Raw genomic sequence first — 6,351 nt, 5'->3', positions numbered from 1 at the left:
CAGCCAACACCGTTAGTCACAGAGTCATATGCCCACCTTCTATCTCTTCTTTTTCATTTATACTTTCAAGTAACCAATTCGTCATACACAGCCCCATCTAAAAAGCTTTTTCTAAAGCCATGAGGTATTGTTCTTGCTCTTGTTTTTGCCAGTCCAAACCCTCTCCCAAAGCTACAGGATGACTAGGAATATTTCTGCCTATCCCCCTCGAGTTTTCTAACAGTTTTCTAAATGTTTTGGCTATGGCATTACAAAGTTTTTTTTTTTAAAGATTGACTTTCTTCTCCCTATGAGACGTCTGATCCTGATTAGCAGATGGCTATGCTCCAAGTATCCACCAATAAATAAGACACCCACTTGGATTACCATTTTACTACATGGTCCCTCCATGCTTCACGTGTATGCTCCTGGGTCAGAAAGTTCACGTCTAGGAGAAAGAAAGAGGATGAACATGAAGCACTTTACACCAGGGATGCTTTTGATCAAGACTCTGAAACTTCATGACCCTTTCCCTCTTATGTCCTGTGGGCCAGAACCAGTTTGCACTGCCGCACCTAACTGCAAGGCCAGGAAACGCAATCTTTGCACCAAAGAAGACATGGTCAGAAAAACATCCGGCCTGTTTCTGTCTCCACGGATTCTTGTCTTACAATAAACTACAGACTTCTGAAGAATTAATCTGTGAGAAGGAAGGGGGCCAATAACACATGGACAACTGAAGTCAAACACAGTGTTTTGATTACATCTGTTGTCTGAGTTCACTGAAGCCAGTTTCTTTTAGCTATGAAAGGCACTGACCCAGTAATGAGTTCATTCAGCTTGAGGCTTGGAAGCTCACACCTTGAAAAGCTCCAGGACGGTTTTGATCATCTAGTCTGATGTTCTCTGATCTGCTTATAAGAGCATCTCTACTGCCATGGGTTGTGTCTGTCTTTCAGCTTGAGTTCAGATGCCCTCCTTCCCTTCCCTCATTTTCTCCCTCTCTTTAGCAAAGCATATCCCTCTTACAATGTTCTGAGAATAGACGAATAGAAGATGCACTTTCTCTGACCCCAGAGATACTCATTATATAATTTTTCATCTGTTTGCAAAATGCCTTTACTCCCCCCAATTTCCTTCCATCAGGGTTTTATATCAGACTTTCAAATGAGGTATTTTCTTCACCTACCTAGGGCTCCACACCCTGGGTTGTTAACTTACATGTGTAGTATTGATGGTGAGGCAGAACATTCTAATTGATAGATTTCTATTCAGCATAATAAGGACCCATGAATACCGAAATGCAAAGTTCTATCTTTAGAGTCAACTATTTGAGAGAGAGTTTTGCCAACATAGCATCCATTACACATAAGGCTCAACAGGAGCTTACCACCATATGTTGAGGTGTCAGGGGTACTAACATGTAGCATTTAGAACTCCACTTATGTCTCTTTTATCCCCATTTACCCTACTTTCACTCTGTTGTCTCAGGTGTCCTCAAAAGCAAGATTTCTTTGGTTTGATTTTTCCAGGAAGCAAAGTCCTAGCTTCTCCAGGAAGTCTAGCTTTGGGGAATCAAACGACCCTTTCTCAGGGGTCACATATCAGATAACCTGCATACCACATACTTAAATTACAATTCATAACAGTAGTAAAAGTACAGTTATAAAGTAGAAATGAAATAATTTTATGGTTGGGGTTCATCATGGTATGAGGAACTATATTAAGGGTTGCAACATTAGGAAGGTTAAGAATGTACAGTGTTTTGAGGGAGAAGTTGCTAGTAAGACTTGCCAAGTATCTGAATGGCACTGTGGGAAACCATCGAACTTGTAGCAAGGTTCTCAGTTCCCCTCAGCCCCTAACTTTTCCTTCTGAGGAATGTGGTAACACAGAGTTCTGCTGCCTCTGATTTTCCTCTGTGTGGAAACAGTGACCTTCTAGTTCATTCCGTTCTGCTCTTATATCTGCCAGAATTTCTTCCTTGGGATCTTGGCATTGGAACCCAATGTTTTTATTCTCTTTAGTTGAGATTTTATCAATAAGTACTCATATCTAATCTTCAGATTAAACTGTAAGCCCAGTCATGTTTCTGATCCTCTTCTCTTGCAAAACATTTACTGTATTTTTATATTTCTCTATATGATGATATTCCTGAGACAGACATATGTAATCCAGATAGTTCCTGATTGATGATGATTGATGACGATTTACAGTTTTCCAACATTTTGAGTTTTGAAACCAATACGCATTCAATGCAAACCATACTTTCAGCTTGAACTTTAACCTTTTCCCAATATACTGATACACAGGACAACTGAAGGGATGCAGCGAAGAACTGTGTTTCCCACATGCCATGAAGTCATGAACGGAAACAGCTGGTGCTCTCTAGTGCACCATGTTGGAGAGTCAAATGTTGATCAGTTAGATATAGCAAATATTTGTGTGACTGACAATATTCTCAACTGATGATACACTTATCTAGGTGCAGCCCTGCTGTAAGCCAAGGGTCACCTGGAGAATAAAGCAAAATCAACTTGGAATTTCATACTCTTTGAAATGATTGGTCATAGAATGGAGAAAAATGGCACATCTATTATTTTTTAAATTTCAGCTTAAATGAATATCCTCTAAAAAAAGCACAGGCTGTACCACCAAGTCAAATGGTGTTAAGTTTGCATTATTCACTAGAACTGCCTGCAAAGCTAAGTCAAAAAGGACAGCCTTTCCCAATGCAGTTGAGTTTCTTATCGGCTTACAAAAATACTTGGAAGTGGTTAGGATGAGTTCGAATGCAAACGTCTATATTTCTCTCACATGAACTTCCTCAAATTCCTCCAGGAGGCCCACCTCGGGTAGTGTGGTATGGGGGTCTGCTGGAGTGTCTCCCAAACTCCTGGACATCAAGGCACACTGGGTCACTGAGAATTGGAAACTAAATTGGAGGTTCATGAGCCTGTGATGAGGCTGGAGCCTGGGGGAGTTCCTCCTGCTTAGCTCATCAGTGAAAGTCCTTAGCTTAGCTGGGGTTGGCTGGGAGCACAGAGAAGCCTTCTAGGGGAGCCTTGGCAGTGTGGCTCTGTAGACAAAGGCCTTCTCCATGCTCCCCATGGCAAGACAGTCCTTGGTTCCAAACTTTTTATTAATTGTTCATTGTGGAAAACGGGTGCTTACTACCACCTCAGCGTGAAACAGAGGGTAAATACTTTTGCAGGGAGGAATGTCCAGGAAGAGAAGCTTATTGGCTAAACCCTCAGGGCATCTAGAATGGAGAACTTTGTTCTGGGCTACCTGATCACAAGTCATGTTTCCTATGTGGGAAGTGTGGCACTGGAATCTGGTAGGGAGCAGGAAGCCACCTACCATTTGGGATGGGTGCCTGGGTGAATCAGTTCAACCTTACCACGTTTCCTGGCAGGGCCCACTATCCCACAGTGGTGGTCCTGCTAGTACCATTCAAAAGGGCCATGAGGCAGACATATTTACAAGAATTTCTGGGAACTGAAACAGAGGTACCTATGACTAGACTGAATGACTTTTTTGGAAATGGAGTGCTTAGTTTCTTATGAAGCTAGGAAACAATGTTTTATTTTATAGGCTTAAATTCCAATCCAAAGTAATATGCCTTTGAGGACAAGAGTCAAAAGCTTATGAGACTCACTAACATTTTAAAAGAAAGTTCTTGGAACCAAAAACAGGTAAAAATTCACCCATTCCCCCTAAAAATATTGAAATGAAAGTAACTTATATTAAAACTATTATATATATAACATTTTTTCTAATTCTATGTATTATGAAGGTACTTAATTAGCAAATGCTAAAATTACTGAATAAGCAATTAATTTATTGAACTATGTTCTAAGAACATTTTATCCAGGCAATATTTTCTGATTGATTGCTCTTTAAGAAGTAATTCCCAATTCTTGCCTTTTAACTTGGTTGGCCTTCTAGAAGGTGTGTGAGAACAGGCCGAACAATGGTCAGAAATGTTACTATACAAAGCAAGCACACTTCCTCCACGAGATTTGTTTTCCCAAATGATAAGCAGTAATTAAAATTAAAATTTACTTTTCAAAGAAACATAGATAATGACTTCCTGTTTGACAGGCTCAGGGAAGTTAAGAGCTGCCCTTTAAGTCAACTAACTGCGGTAAAATCACTCCATTTAAAGCATTTTCTCTGAAGAGCCAGGGTCTCATTCCACACCCACAAAGACATAAAAAAAATAGATATAAAAGATGATTGCAAATCATATAACAGATCTTCTCTTAGGACATATGCTTCATTCAATAATTTTACTCTCTGTCTCATTCTCTTTAGGTCTATAAGTAGATTTTCTCTTAATACACAGACTGAATAAAAGAGAAAGAAGAATAAGGAAGAAATGTTAAGGTCTCTGGATGGCTCACCATTTTATTGTCTTAATTCTGCTAACAAAATCCGTGTGGTAAGAGAACATGTGAGAAGTGTCTGGAAAAATAGCTAGAATTCATTGTGTTTTCAATTATAGAATAAGATCAATATGTACAATTAACGGTATGACATAAATCCAACCAAGAGGTCATTTGGCAAAGAGAGAATCCCAAATGACCCCAGTCCTTCATTCATAACAGATCTGGTATGCAACAGCTGCCTCCTGAGTCTCTGTGTGGCCATTCCTCCTTCCTTTCCTCAATTCCCTCTCAGAACAGGATGTGAGGATCCAGAGTCCTGTGTTCCTCTTCTTAGGAGAATAATAGTTCTCTTCAGTTAGTGCCCACCACTTTACAATCCCATTCAGCCTTGGTTATCTCCTTAAAAGTCTTATCTCCAAACACACTTGATATTCGAGCTTTACACAGTAATTTGGAGGGCATATGATTCAACCCTTAACAAACACAGAACAGCCAAAGGCCCAGGACTGCATGCCTTTTTCCTCTGTGTAACAGCAGGAGCACCTCGAATGTCTCTTCCTGGCCAGAAACCTTTGCAATACTGAGGAATGTTTAGATTCTGGGATCAGATTTTGTCTTTCAAGTTTCTGTACTGTCTTACACTAACGTCACATAACCATGATGACTTTTCCTTTTTAATTTGCTTTAAAAATTACGTTTATGTGTATTTGCATCTGTTTGAATATGTGCACATGAGTTCGAGGGTTCGTGGAAGCAGGAGAGGACCTTGCATCCCCTGGACTTGGAATTATGGGTGATTGCTAACTACCAGCAGTGGGTACTGAGAAGGGAACTCAGTCCTCTGAGAGAGCAGTGCGTGCACTTGGTCACTGAGCCGTCTCTCCGATCCTCTATGGGAACATCCTTTTTCAATTCAGTCTTACCTATAACTCAAACTACTTTCTATTCAATTGAGAAACTCTAGTTCATCAAATGGCGACTAAAATAATTAATTAGAAGGCTATGCGGTAAGGGCTGCAGCATAAAGTCACATCGATGTCCACGGCACAGGCTACATCCAAGGGACATACTAATATATGTAGTCTGCTCTGCCACCTCAGGCCATGATGATGTCTGAATCTGTGCTGCCACCAAGAACCAATGTCTGGGTCTGGGGTTAGACTGCAGCTGGGGTCGTGTTAATGCCTGTGGCGCATGCTACCACCGAAGGCCACGCAGATGTCTGTGGTCTCTGCTGCAGCCTGAAGTCATGTTGATGACCACTGGCTGTGCTGCCAGGAGCCATATAGATCTGAATGGCCTGAATTGCCACCTGAGGCCACGCTGATATCCAGGTCCATGCTGCTACGGGGACCATGTCTAGGTCTACAACCCCACTACACCCCAGGTCTGTGTTAATATCCGTGGGCTGTGCTGTCACCAAAGGCCATGTTGATGTGAGTGGCCTGGACTGCCATCTGAGGCCATGTTGATGTCCTTGGCCTGTGCCACTGCCATAGCTGTGAGGGTGTTTGTGGCCCATGCAGTTGTAGAGGGCCATACCGATGTCTAGTCTGTACTGCCATCGAAGTATGCTGAGGTCAGTGGTACAAGGTCCACGGTCCATGTTCCACTGACTGTAAAGGGCAATGCAAGGAAGCTAATTGGCCATGGCACTGATGACTTCAGACCCACAGTTGAGAAAGAGGGACATAGAAGGCTTCTGTGACAAGCTCTGAACACACACACACACACACACACACACACACACACACACACACACACCCTAAAATGTAACAGCCTAGACAGAGAACCTTTGAAGAAAACTCTTAAAAAAATTGTGGTAAGAATGCTGAAATGTAGCTCTCCCCAACTGACGGCTCTGGGGAAGGTGCAGGTGGGGAAGGACACAGTTTCCTTCAGCGAGGTGGCCACTGGCCCTTTGCCCATGCTCCAGTGAGTATAGAGGCAACACAAGTTGGATTTATTTTCCTTTTTC

This window comes from Rattus norvegicus, chromosome 19, assembly GCF_036323735.1.
Source record: "Rattus norvegicus strain BN/NHsdMcwi chromosome 19, GRCr8, whole genome shotgun sequence".
NCBI lineage: Eukaryota > Metazoa > Chordata > Mammalia > Rodentia > Muridae > Rattus > Rattus norvegicus.
The sequence above is the reverse complement of the archived record's forward strand: the minus strand, read 5'-3'. Positions refer to the sequence as shown.